The sequence below is a fragment of the Felis catus genome, chromosome F1 (genome assembly GCF_018350175.1).
Source record: "Felis catus isolate Fca126 chromosome F1, F.catus_Fca126_mat1.0, whole genome shotgun sequence".
NCBI classification, from domain to species: Eukaryota; Metazoa; Chordata; class Mammalia; order Carnivora; family Felidae; genus Felis; species Felis catus.
In genome coordinates, this window is record NC_058384.1 from 28,372,496 (window position 1) to 28,387,309 (window position 14,814).

At 40.0% G+C, this 14,814-nt stretch overlaps 1 protein-coding gene across 3 annotated transcripts in view; it reads right to left on the bottom strand.

Moving 5' to 3' along the window:
- The window catches only part of KCNK2 (potassium two pore domain channel subfamily K member 2), a 195,653-nt gene that overhangs the window by 2,349 nt on the left and 178,490 nt on the right, over nucleotides 1-14,814 (bottom strand). The gene's annotated exons all lie outside the window — the stretch shown is intronic.

The following is a 14,814-nucleotide window of genomic DNA, read 5'->3' on the forward strand; positions in this document are numbered from 1 at the left end:
TCCTTTTGACATAGATACGGCTCTACAAATTAATCCGTGAACTTAAACCCTCGAAACCGAATTGTATTAGAGGTGCTAGATGTGCCTCTGTCACTGAAGCTTCTGCAGCTGTAAAAAGGCAATCTCTAACTTTTTGAGACGCTGTGGGTTATTTTTTCATCTGTAATTTCCAGAAGTATTTGAACGTAGAAAGGGCAGGCAGACACCGGTAGGAGCAGCAAGACCGAGTAAAAGCCCGGAATGTGAACCCCGGTGACCTGGTTGGTGCCGGTAGCGATGCTGTGTTTGCTCGGGATGCAAACACAGGTTTGAGAGGGCGGAAGTGGTGTGTGCAAGAACTTTGTGTCCAACCCCACACTGGCGTCATCTGGGAATTCTCTGTTTACTAAATGAGCAGTAAAATATTTTGTTTCTGCTTTCAGGGAAAGCAAAGGAAGGAGAGCTGGCAAGCCCACTTTGAGGCCCATTTGGAGACTAAGTCCAAGGCCTAGTTTCTGAATGAACGTTTGCGGAATTGGGGAAGTTACTCAACCCATCCCAGCCGCCGCTTACTCGGGGGTAGGACAGGCATCTTCAGGGCACAACCGTCTTCTCTGTATACTGACTGTACTTACTTCCTCCCCCATTCTGATTGTCATTAATGTTTTTACAGAAATGGTCTTACATGAAACACATTGTTTTGCAAATGGCTTTTTTCCCCCACTTAACCAATTTTAGTCATTTGGTCCTAATAGTATCCATTAGTGCTGCCTCACAGTTTGTATCAGCTGATAAAAACAGAGGGGGAGGGGGATGACAACCTCCAGGTCCTGTTCTGTCGCTCACATTCTGTGTGTCCACAGGGAAGCCATTTTTAGCTTTTTTGAACTTTAGGTTCCTTATCTATAAAATAAGGGTAATAATGGTTTCATAGGAGAGATAAGTGATGTGCGTGTGTCTCCTTAAAATATAAAGGACTACAAAATTACTAACTATGACAGTGAGGCTGGTGATGATATGGCTTGCCAGGGGTACTTTGAGAGCTTAAAGCAGAATACCAGAAACAGATTGAAAAAATGGGACATTTCTCCCTGGAATGTAATTCACAGTTTCTAAGCATCTAGTGGAGACGTGGTCTGAGGTCTCTTGGCAGGTCTCCCCAGAAATGCAACGGATTACCTAACCCTGGGTTACATGGAACTTTAAGCCATGAGGCGCTTTGGACATGTTGAAGACATATGTAAATGATACTGCTGAACCGTCGTCCTGGTCAGATGCGCTGGGTGATGTACTTCATTAGTCAAAGGAAGGCTAAGGCAAGAGAGTGATTATGTTTATGTTCTGCTCATTTTTACAACTGGGATAATATTTTAAAAACTAATGGTGAATTCAGTATAGAACTCAATAAACATTTACTCATAATAAAAAGGACTGTCACTATTAACGCGGGTCTATGTCATGGGATTGTGTAAAATTCTGTATATATGTATAGTGCCTACTATGTGCTGGATGGTGCTCTTTCAAAAATGTTAACTTACTTCATCACCTTGAGGATGGTTCTTTCCCCCATTTGACAGAAAAAACTGAGACTACAGAGGTTAAAACACTTAAGACACACAGTAAATATGTGCTGAAGCCAGAATTCAAACTTGGAGGCCTAGCTCCACCATATTATTCTGCCTTGCCAGTAAAATATATATATTTTTTAATTTTTGTAATGTTTATTTTTGAGAGAGAGACAGAGTGTGAGTGGGGGAGGGGCAGAGAGAGAAGGAGACACAGAATCCGAAGCAGGCTCCAGGCTCTGAGCTGTCAGCACAGAGCCCAGCGCGGGGCTTGAACTCGTGAACTACTAGATCGTGACCTGAGCTGAAGTTGGACACTTAACTGACTGAGCCACCCAGGTGCCCTGCCAGTAAAATCTTATTAATTGTAAGGACTAAACGTCTTTTGGAGGAGCATAAGACAAATTCATATCGTATAGAAATCTATTCCATTGGCAGTTTATATATTAGGGTGACGATAGTCTGTCACGGTTTCCTAAAGACACTGGGAGAATAAAAGTTTTTCCAGTTCCCGCTCTAGGGCTACTTATGTAAACCAACGGTGGTATCTGTTTCCTCTCTACTGAGCCCTGATTTTTCTATTATTCTTCACGATACTGGACTTGAGGAATGTAGCCACTCAAACTCAAAACTTGAAAGTAAGGAGGAAGAAAAAGAAAAATAAAAGAGAGTCCCTCAGAAACCAAACCAAGGCCATCAAAATAATTAGTTATTCCTGTTTCTTAAAAAAATATCCTGACCTTACAGAATTGTCTATAGCAATATAGTCATTATTGATCAAATAACAGTATCCTATAGTCCCGTTTCTGTTAATAAGGATGAAACTGTATATTGAAACTCTAAAGGTGCTCTTTTGTTTCCAAAGAAATTAGAATGTCACATTTATATAAGTAAATTTTTTTTTGATTGAAATTGTTAATGCTTGTGGTGTTCTGGAGAATTACAATGAATATTATGCACTAAAACATTTTTTGTCGCATTGGATTTTTATAAAAATCTTTCAATCACTTAATCAAATAGTATCTCATCTGCCTAAAAATAAGCAGTCTACAGTACTTAGTAACAAAGCAGAGGACCCAAAACGAGCAAAAATAGCTCCTAAAGGATCACAGTGAATGTTCCTGCAGCTTAGGCACTTGACTCGGAGAAGAGGTCTCCCCCCAGATTCCATGTGTCCCGGATTTGTACACGGTGCTCACAGGCCATGTGATCTGATTTACAAGCAAAGGAAGAAAATGGAGTGCTACAGTCACTTGCCCTCTGAACTCTAAGGGCACTGCTCTTACCCTTGTCACTAAATTTACAGTGGACCGTTCTTTGTCCCTGCTCTGCCTGATCTTCACCAAAGGGTTTTGCTGACTACTGCCTCCCTTCCAATCAATCTTTGGTCCTAGTTTCCAAATCAGCACCCTCTCAAGGTGTTGCTTTACCACGTAGGCTAATTCTTCTCAATCACCTTGGGGACTCACTTTCTTTTACCTTTTCCTTGACTATCTTTGTTCCCCAGAGTTCTAGTCTCATTTTCCCTGGATGGTTGTCTCTTTCCAATGGTTTCAATTACCATCTGCCTGCTGATGACTACCAAAATACCTATTTCCAGGTCTAATCCCTGACTGAATTCTGTATCCATACAACTTTCACTTTAGATGACTTCTTGGCATCTCAAACTCAGCCTATCTCCAAATGAAATCATTTAACTTCTCCAACCTGTTCTTAGTTAATTGCTTATCACAGTGAACAGTACCATTAACCACTGCATTTCCCAGGCTGAACTTCAATATAATCCTTTGTTCTTCCTCTCACTCAGTCTTATGTCAAATCAGCCTTGAGTCTTCCCAATTTCCCTCTTTTTCTCTCAATTCCTTTCACTTCTCTCTATTCCTGTTGTCAAAACTGTGGTCCTGTCTACCGTTTTGGCCCATCTGTATTGCTTCAGCAGCCTCCTAACCAGTCTTGCTGACTTACGTCCACCTCTCTCAAATGCATTATCCACACAGCAGTTACAGTGAGTTCCCTTTAAAAAACACGAATCGATCAGGTACTTTCCCTTGTATAAAACCATTCAATTGATTCCTGCTTCACTTAGGAGAAAGTCCAAACTCTTTCAAGTGGCTCATATGTTCTAGGGTCTACCTATTTCGGCCTCAATTCTAACCATCATCCTTCTCAAAGTCTATTCTTAGGGGCCATCTTGAACATTTATTTCCTCAAACACACCATTCATTCTTTTGCCTTTATTCATTCACTGATTATTATTCTCTCTGTTCAGAGTAGTGTTCCCAAGTCCTTCTCTAGTACCTAGTGCATTTCCTACTCATCCTAAACTAGTCACCCTAGACTGCTTCCCTGAGCCATTCCCTGACCTCCCCCGCCCCGCCCCCAGACTACATCAGGGTCATTACAGCAGTCTGTACTTCCCTAGCATTGCTCTCATCACAATGTATTACAACTATTAGTTTCATTGCTCTCTTGGCTTCATGGTGAGGAAAAGATATGTCTGCTGTATCTTATTCAGCTTTCCCAGAACACAGAAGAGTGTAGATAGTAGGCATTTAGTAAGGGTTTCTTGGACAAATGAATGAATGAATGGCAGACCAATCAGTCATGTTTGGAAACCAAGCTCCAATAAGAAGAGTGTGCCTCCTGGTTGACTCTGATGGGATAATCCTGTTCCTTTCAGGAGAAAGATACAGCCAGGTCTATTCATAGTAAACGTTCAAAGTATGTGTCCTCAAACTTTTTAGACTTTGTAGAGTCTCCTCACCATTCTAAGAATGGTTCTCAAAGTGAAGAACATCATTTAAATAAAAACCCCTTTAAATCAAAGTAAAAATCAGAATTCACCATTTTGTGTGACAATACCTGACTAGGCTATCCCAGAACCTGGCTGCAACATCACTATGTATATAACATTTAAAGTTAAAGAAGGGTTAGTGCTTTTATTTTAGAAGAATCACCAATATCTTCGTCTGCCACTATGAACACTTGCTAAGCATCTAATAGCTTTTCAGGGTAGCAGAGTCTCATGATTACAGAGGTCCAGTATTTGCCTCTTCAGTACTGGTTCCAAGCCCTAGAATCTTCAGGTTCTCTAAAGTATCTGAAATAATACCAAGGAGGCCCTTGATATGGTAGCAACATAATTTAAAACCAAGCACTTGCCATATTTCAACTTCTTTCAGGGCAATTTACCTAAATCACATAAGATTGACAGGATGGCCTAAGAAAGATGAAAGTTCACGACTTTAGAAACTTGCAATTTATGAAGTTCACAGGAAGCTCATTTGTAATCATAAGGAGTATTTATCACTCCATTGACTCTAAATCAACCAACGACATGGCAGATTCTTTGAGGGTAAAGATCACTGGCCAATTTCTTATCAAGCTCACCCTTTCTTCCCCCTTCACATTGCAGCTTCTGGGACAATGCTTCGAATAGAGTAATTTAAAGTTTAGTTTTCTCAATCTAGATGGTAAGCTTAATGACAGAAACTATGCATCCTATTTATTTCTTCTTCTCATAAAAGTGCCCAACATGGTAATTTGAACAAACTAGACTCCTGGATGCTCTCTGACCGACTAGTGAGAAATCTGTGGCTGCTGACACAGCCCTCTTCCTGAATACAGACACTCTCAGGAACTCGCCTATGAAGCTGCTATTTGCAAAAGTTCTAGATCAGTGTGTGCTGGTACAGCCTGAAGAGAAAGCAATTTATAAATCAATTTTACTAATCACTAAAATGTTCATATCCTTTGATGAAAGTCAATTCATAGAAATTTATCCTGGACAAGAATTTTTGCCAAAGGGAAAAAATACGTATGGAGATATCCTCTGAACTATACTTTGAATTGCACAATAATATTGAGATTAGTAAAGGTCATTTAAGAAGCCAGTGTTCATGAGAAGTCCTCAGCTTGAGAAACTATTTTCTCTTATTACGTTGTGTTGAGTAAAGTGATGAAGAAAGTAAAATTATGTCTCTATTTTGATTACAACTATGTAGAATAATGAATGTATATAGGCAAGGGTAGTAGAAACAACAGTATGTAAAAATGGCAACTGTAGATTTCAACAGTCACATATTGAATGCCTATTATGAAACAGATCCTGGGCTTACTGCTGACTTTCTTGAGTTGCAGAAATTTTTGAGTAGTTTTCTTTTCCTTTTAAATCTCCCCTTACTGATGTTATAGTACTACCTGTGTAGATTCAGTGTCTAGCATACCCAGCCCTGAAAAAAAGCTTGTGAGGGCAGAGTTCTCTATGGAATGCTTTTTATTTGCTCAACACATGTACCAGAATTGGATTGCAGTTGCCACTGGGAGTTTTTCTCAGCCAGACACCAAAGAAAAAAATATACCTTGCAGGAATCTTTAAAGTTACAAAGAAAAAAATGCCTGAGAATCAGTAAGATGTAAAGGCAGCCTCCAGAAGGGGAGAAAATATTTGCCAATCCTATTATCTGATAAGAGGTTAATATCCAAAATATATAAAGAACTCCTACAACTCAATAGCAAAAAAAAAAAAAGCAAGCAATCTGATGAAAATAATAGGCAGAGGATCTGAATAGACATTTTTCCAAAGAAGATACACAGAGCCCCAGCACGTACATGAGGTGTTCAACATCACCCATCATCAGGGAAATGCAATTCAAAACCACCACGAGATATCCCCTCACACCTGTTAGAACAGCGAGTATGAAAAAGATAAGAAGTAACAAGCTTTGGCCAGGATGTGGAGAAAAGGCAACCCTTGTGCACTGTTGGTGGGACTGCAAATTGCTGCAACCACTCTGAAAAATAGTATGTGGGTTCCTCAAAAAATTAAAAATAGAACTAGCATATGATACAGCAATTCCACTTCTCAGCATTTATCCAAAGAAAATGAAACCACTTGCTCAAAAAGATATACACACCCTCATGTTCACTGCAGTATTATTTGCAAGAGCCAAGACATGGAAACAACCTAAGTGTCCATCGATGGATGAATGGATAAAGAAACTGTGGTGTATATATAAATGTATTCAGTCATAAAAAATGAGATCTTGCCATTTGCAACAACATAGATGGAACTTGAAGGCATTATGCTAAGTGAAATAAGTCAGAGGAAGACAAATATCATATAATCATATGATCTCATTCACATGTGGAATCTTACACACACACACACACACACACACACACACACACACACACCAAGCTCACAGATAACAGAAGAGACTGGTGGTTGCCATAGGCAGGAATAGCAGGGTGGGCAAAATGGGTGAAAGGAGTTTAAGTGTACAAACTTCTAGTTATAAATAAGTCATGGGGATATAATGTACAGCATGGCAACTATAATTAATAACACCATACTGCACATTTGAAAGTTGCTAAGAGAGTAGATCTTAAGAGTTCTCACCAATAAGATTAAAAAATTCTGTTAACTATGTATGGTGATGGACTGGTGGTGATCATTTTGCAATATATACAAATACTGAATCGTTATTTAGTATACACGAAAGTAATGTCATGTTGTATGTCAATTATACCTCAAATAAAGAAATTAAAAAATAAAATATTCTTAAAAAGACGGAGAATGTTTGAATCACTACTTCTGAATCTTTACCTTGTTTACTAAAGTATAATCCATTACACTTTACATCTAGGTGTGATGACTTTCATATTTATTAGTGATTTCACTTCTGAAAGTTTCCTTGTCTCTACCCCAGGTCAGTCTTCACCAGAATAGTCTTTCCTGGTAACAGAAAGTGTAATGACCTAAAGAGAATGGTCAGTGTTCTAAGTTTGAAAATTTTTTTTTTAAATTTCAGGTCTTTTAAATGTTTGGTCTTTATCAACTGCATTTCTAAGGTTATTTTCCTTCAAGCAACTCTGCAAAATACCAGCTACATGTTTTATTTTATTTTATTTTTTTTCTTTTTCCAAGAGAGTAAAGCTGATTCGTGAGGAGCAGTAATGCCTTATACTTTCTTTTCCCTTCTGCTCTGTGTCTGAGCCATGCTTCTGTGACAGGAACACACAATCCTAGCCTGACTTTTGATAAGAGAATAGATTCCAGGGTGCAGGTGTCCTCTCAACAAGGCAAAAGTCACTGTCTCTTCATCGGCTGGGGTTCCCTGAAAAATTGCTGTTGAATATTAACTAATATGCAAGGGGTCCTACAATTTTATTTTTTTAAAATGTTTATTTATTTTGAGAAGAGGGGAGGGGCAGAGAGAGGAAGAGAAAGAAACCCATGCAGGCTCTGTGCTGTCAGCACAGGGGGCTCTATATTTTAAACCATGCTGTTCATGAGTCCTGTTTTTGTTTTGTTTTTTTTTTATAAAATTCAACAATCACCATGGGATTAAATCTTATTTCATTTTAATCTGCTGCTTAATTTATCAAATGAACTCAAATCCCTCTAGTTTAGAATAATTCTAACCTGAATTATTTATTTACCTTAACTCTCTATTTCACTTTGACCGAACAAGTCTTTAGCCCTTCCATACATTTCCATTCAGCTGGAAAACCTAGCGTTCTCTGCTTTAGCTTTTCACCCAGAATCATAACTATCCTACTTTCCCACCGACCCATTAGCTTTGAAATTCTACAGCATTCTTTATAGAGTTTTTGGTTTTCAGATCATTAATAGTAATAAAAAGTTGCTCATGTTCTAAATTGTCCATTTCCAAAGACTGAATATCTCAGCAACATTTTTTTCCCAATTACTTGCAGGCAGCTGCTCTAGAGTGGAGATTTGTGGTACAATTTGGAAAGTCGGCAACAGTGGCTCCACTAGTCCTCTGTGTTAAGGTAGCAATTCAAATTTCCTTTCCTTCACATCGCTTTCCACCAGTCACTTCCCTCGAATGACTCCCTTCCATTCTCAGTTCATGAACAAGGCCAATTTTTGCAGTTCCACAATCTTTGCTAGTCAGTTTCTCCCTACAGACCTTACCCTACCTTATCTCTATTTTCTATTCTAATTGGTTTTTTCTTTCCATGTGTGCTCAATTAACTATGAATAATAATCACTCATTATAGGTAAGCCAGTCCCTTTCATAGAGTCATAACTAGATGAGGAATTTCTATCTGAAACTCTGTAAGGTTTTTGTAAGTTTTTTTCCAATTAACAAAAGCCAACTCAACTACTGGATAATACTTGGAAGAACTTCAGCTTTTCTTAAAAAAAAACATTTTTTAGGGGCGCCTGGGTGGCTCCGTCAGTGAAGCGTCCCACTCTTGGTTTCAGTTCAGGCCATGATCTCATAGTTTGTAAGACTGAGACTCATATCAGGCTCTGAAGGTGCGGAGGCTGCTTGGGATTTTCTCTTTCTCCCTGTGTCTCTGTCCCTCCTGCTCTCACACTCAAACTAAAAACCCCCAACATTTTTTAATGTGCAGATCTAACCACTGATATTTTAAAAGTTTTTGCTTAAGTTTCAGTTAATCCACATAGAGTGTAGTGTTCGTTTAGGTCTACAATATAGTGATTCAACACCTCCATACAACACCCAGTGCTCATCACAAGTGCCCTCCTTCATCCCCATCACCTATTTCACACCCCTCCCCCCCCCCCCCCCCCCCCCCCCCCCCGGGAACCATCAGTTTGTTCTCTATAGTTAAGTCTGTTTCCTGGTTTGTCTCTCCCTGTCTCTCTTCGTTTTCCCTTGTTCATTGGTTTTGTTTCTTAAATTCCACATGAGTGAAATCATATGGTATTTCTCTTTCTCTGACTGACTTATTTCACTTAGCGTAATACTCTCGCTCCATCACGTCGTTGCAAGTGGCAAGATTTCATTCTTTTTTATGGCTAATATTCAGTTGTACTGCTTTGACATGGTAGGGTAACATGGCCAGAGACCTTTCTCCCTGAAGGATGGCTTCCAAAGAATCTAAAGCCAAGTTGAGCATTTAGGATTTAATGGCCATTTTGTTGTCTTCACCAGGAATAAGACTAAAGAGGTTTTTCTTGTCTTTCTCCAATGCATTTTCCTGCTCTTTGACAGTGGGATGTTAATTTCTTTTTCTCAGTGTTCAAACAATATATCTTAAAGACATGAAGGAAATTAAAAACTAAAAGCAAGTAGCTGAGTTGAAAACTTTCTTCCGGTTAAATTTGTGAAAAAAATTTAAAGATTACTTTGCATTCCAATTTCAGAGGTTGCCTAGCCTGTAATTCTTGACAATTATTATTAATTCATTTTCTGAAGTATTGACATTTCATCGTATTGTTGAACTGCACTGTTAAAAAGACCAGAGTAGTCTCTTTACCAACCAGGGTAAAACAAACAAACACAACTGAAAGGATTGCTAAGTGTCACAATATCTTCACGGGATGGCACATGTTTTTCTCTGGTTTTCAGGAAAGTGTATGTAATATTCATAATGCCTCTTTAATATAAACTACTTTTTTTAGTTAGCAATTTCACCAGTTCTTTTTTTTTTTTTAATTTTTTTTTTTTTAACATTTATTTATTTTTGAGACAGAGAGAGACAGAGCATGAACGGGGGAGGGGCAGAGAGAGAGGGAGACACAGAATCGGAAACAGGCTCCAGGCTCTGAGCCATCAGCCCAGAGCCCGACGCGGGGCTCGAACTCACAGACCGCGAGATCGTGACCTGGCTGAAGTCGGACGCTTAACCGACTGCGCCACCCAGGCGCCCCACCAGTTCTTTTTTTAAAAAAAAAATTTAATGTTTATTTTTGAGAGAGAGAGAAAGGGAGAGAGAGAGAAAGAACGAGTGGGGGAAGGGCAGAGAGAGAGGGAGACACAGAATCCGAGGCAGGCTCCAGGCTCTGAGTTGTCAGCACAGAGCCTGATGCGGGGCTCGAACCCACGAACCGTGAGATCATGACCTGAGCCTAAGTTGGATGCTTAACCGACTGAGCCACCCAGGTGCCCTTCTCCAATTCTTGATATCACACAGATTAACATAATTGTGTAAGGATTAAGTACAATAGTTTTAATAAAACAATGTCAAGAAAAATAATAACACTAATATTATGATTTTAAATATCTTTCTTGTAAAATATTTGCAAGTATTAAATATAATATTAACTGTTTTAATAAGGTGGGGCTGCAAAATCTACAAAGTCACTTGTAGACTAGACTCAACTTAATTGTTGTGACATACTGGCAGTGTACCACTGAATATTCTTAAAATTCTCCCCTCTGGTCGGGTACTGGAGTTAACTTTTTTTTTTTTAAGTTTATTTATTTATTTTTGGAGAGTCAGAACGCGAGGGGGTGAGGAGCAGAGAGAGAGAGGGAAGATCTCAAGCAGGCTCCATGCCAGCCATCAGCGCAGAGCCCATGCAGGGCTCAAACTTTTGAAACTGTGAGATCATGACCTGAGCAGAAATCAAGAGTGAGGCTTAACAAACTGAGCCACGCATGAGCCCCTGTTACTGTAGTTACTTTAACAGTCTGTATTATGGAGCTCATGCAACCTCCAGAACGTTTTATTGTACTGTAAAGATAGGGATATTAACGTTTATTTATTTTTGAGACAGAGAGAGACAGAGCATGAATGGGGGAGGGTCAGAGAGAGAGAGGGAGACACAGAATCTGAAACAGGCTCCAGGCTCTGAGCGGTCAGCACAGAGCCCGATGCGGGGCTCGAACTCACAGACCGCGAGATCATGACCTGAGCCGAAGTCGGCCGCTTAACCGACTGAGCCACCCAGGCGCCCCAAGATAGGGATATTAAAATTCATGAAACAATATAAAATAATTTATGTACTTTTTTCCAAAATATCACATACACATGACTCAATTAGCTAGATATTTGTCTGTCACTACAATGTAGAAACTCTGTGATAGGGTGGGGGTGATGGTGGGGAATCCTGTATTTGTTGTTTTCTTAAGGGTATCTCACTATGTGAAAAATAACCAGTCAAAAGTAAAAACTGAATGAAGGGGTGATGGAACTTTATAAGCATTTGCCACAAAATCAACTCATTACATACTTAATAAAATAAAAGTATTGACTGAGGTTTTCAAAACTCTTTCAAGAAACCTGGATTTAGGAGTAGCTTCCTTATAACAAAAGGGCATTTTATGTTCATATAGAAATACAAGACCTGTCCACTAAAAAAATGCTTTTGCTTCCTTTCATCTTTTGTTTTCCTTATTATTATTATTTTTTTTTATTAAAAAAATTTTTTTCAACGTTTTTTATGTTATTTTTGGGACAGAGAGAGACAGAGCATGAACGGGGGAGGGGCAGAGAGAGAGGGAGACACAGAATCGGAAACAGGCTCCAGGCTCTGAGCCATCAGCCCAGAGCCTGACGCGGGGCTCGAACTCACAGACCGCGAGATCGTGACCTGGCTGAAGTCGGACGCTTAACCGACTGCGCCACCCAGGCACCCCTCCTTATTATTATTTTAAAAAAATTTAATGTTTGTTTATCTTTGAGAGAGAGACAGAGTGAGAGTGGGAGAGGGGCAGAGAGAGAAGACACAGAATCCAATACAGGCTCCAGGCTCTGAGCTGTCAGCATGGGGCTTGAACTCCCAAACCACGAGATCATGACCTGAGCCAAGGTCAGACGCTTAACCCACTGAGCCACCCTGGTGGCTTCCCTTCTTAAGCAGCCCTATAGGAATTAGGGGAACCAGACTAGGGAGCCGGCAGGGTGGTGGGGGCGTTGGGGAATGGAGCCACAGCGCCTGAGTAGCATGTCAGAGTTAGATCGGCATGAAGGGGGCACCTGCACAAGGGTGGCAGCAGATATGGGGTGTCAGAGCCACAGAGGGATGGAGGGCACAACCCACACAAGGGAGGCCCAGAGCATAGTGCTGGAGACCAAGCAGGGTGGGGAGGGCACTCCTGAAGGGTTGGGGGTGGGACAGCAGACAGAATAATGAAGAGGTGAGGATTTCACTGTAGAGAAAGGAATTACAAATATAAAAAAGCAGAAAATTAGAACGACCTCTTATGTCAGATTGGAACTGGGGGTGTCATTTTTTTCTGCAATTATTTTTAATTTAGGTATAACTGACATATGGTTATATTAATTTCGGGTGTACAATGTAATGATTCGATATTTGTATATATTGCAAAATGATCACCATAGTCCAATTAACATCCTCATGGTTTTCAAGATGCACAGATAGATATAGAATAGATAGAGGGGCACCTTGGTGGCTCAGTCGGTTAAGCGTCCGACTTCGGCTCAGGTCACGATCTCACCGGTTGTGAGTTCAAGCCTCGCATCAGGCTCTGTGCTGACAGCTTGGAGCCTGGAGCCTGCTTCAGATTCTGTGTCTCCCTCTCTCTCTGCCCCTCCCCCACTCATGCTCTGTCTCTGTCTCTCAAAAATAAACATTAAAAAATTTAAAAAAGCTAAAATATGTGTATGCATGAATATATAATGTCTTCTTTAGCTCTGTCTATTCAGAGTGCCTGGAAACAGTAACAACGCCATTAAAAGCATCCAAATCTCTATTTCTAAATGTCATTACCCACTAAAAGAAACCATGGTTCCTTGGAGAAATGAATGATTCTGAGGCCATGGCAGAGAAATTTTAAGCCGACTCTAGGACGTATTATTGTGCCAGAAAGTAAAGAATTACTCAAAGGATAACGGGGATTCACCCAAAGACACAGACGACTTGCAGGGGCTACTGCTGGCCAAGTCTGGGACTACTTGGGGGTCAAAATACATGATGTTTGTAACAGGTGATAGCTCATGGATTACAGCAGCTTCACATAAACGCATAGAAACATAGATACATACATAAAGAAGAGTTTGAGGATGAAAGGGACAACCATACAATCTCAAAGTACTTCCCCATATGTATTAATTACACAGGGAGAGGAATAATTATATAGCGGAGAAGCATGGCAGACACTGCTTTCTGTGATCTTGGTTAACATCCGAAAAATGGGACAATCAAAATTGTGTGGAGTGAGGGTGGAGTGAGAAGAGCTTGTTCATGTGCTATTTAGATTTATACTGGGTATCAATTACTGTGATACTTATATTTCACTGGTGTACTTTACAAAATATATGATAGTTGTAGTTGAAAGTCAGTGTTTAAGTTCACTGACAATTATATCCTTTAAAATTATTCAACGCAAAATGAAGAATTTTAGATTTTAATGTAAAAATATGCATGGACAGACCTCACTTTTCAAAATCCTCTCAGGGAGTTCACACACACAAAGTGTGAGGACTACTGCTCTGAACCAATGCTTTGCAACCATGGTGTTGGCCCGCAATGGGCAAAGGTTTTCTCCTCCCACCCACACCCTTCTCCTCCTCCAAAGACACAAGTTGTGGCTCACTTATTATTCTCCACATCACCTTTCCCTATTCCTCTATCCCAGAGTTTTATGAAAAGAATGTAAATATTTTGGTACTTTTAACATGATTGATTTAGGACGTGTTACCCAACCATGAGTTTCGGGGACTGCATGGAACTCTTGCAACTATACATACACTATGAGGATTTGTGCATTTAAAAAAAAAAAACAAGTTTATATTTGAGAGAGAGAGCACAAGCAGGGGAGAGGCAGAGAGAGAAAGAAACACACACAGAATCTGAAGCAGGCTCCAGGCTCTGAGCTGTCAGCACAGAGCCTGACATGGGGCTCGAACTCACAAACTGAGAGACTATGACCTAAGCCCAAGTTGGACGCTTAACCAACTGAGTCACCCAGGCACCTCGATTTGTGCATTTTTACTGGGGAAGGGAATCAGAGCTCTTTGCAAACTCTCAAAGAGTATGTGACCCAGAAAAGGTTATGAACCCCTGCTATTTGAAGCAAATTCAACATTGATGTTTATAAAAGTGGAAAACCACTCCTATGTTTTGTAGGTTTCATTTTGTGTACTGTTTTATCTCAACTGCTTAGCCCAGTATAGGCACATTGTAGACACTTAATAAATCTTTGTCAAATAAATATTGCAGGAGCCAAAGGAATTTGGGGATGTCACAAGGAGGTTGGCAGATAACAGAGAAAAGGAAGGTAAAGAGTATTATGGGAGAACGCTGTAAATTTCAAACATGGAGCTTCATGATGCAAAGGCCCATTGGATTGTGTTGGGAGAAAAGCGACTGCCCTCATAGTGCTTACTGGGTGAGAGAGACAATAATTTCACAAATAAATACATAATTACAAATCACTATCAAGTGCAGTTATGCCAAAGTAAGGAACATGATGAAAGCATATAAGGAGAAGGAATAATTAGACTGGATGGGTCGAATGAGTGTCTAGAGAGATACGATAATTGATCTGAGATCACAATGATCCCTGTAGTTAGCAAGGTG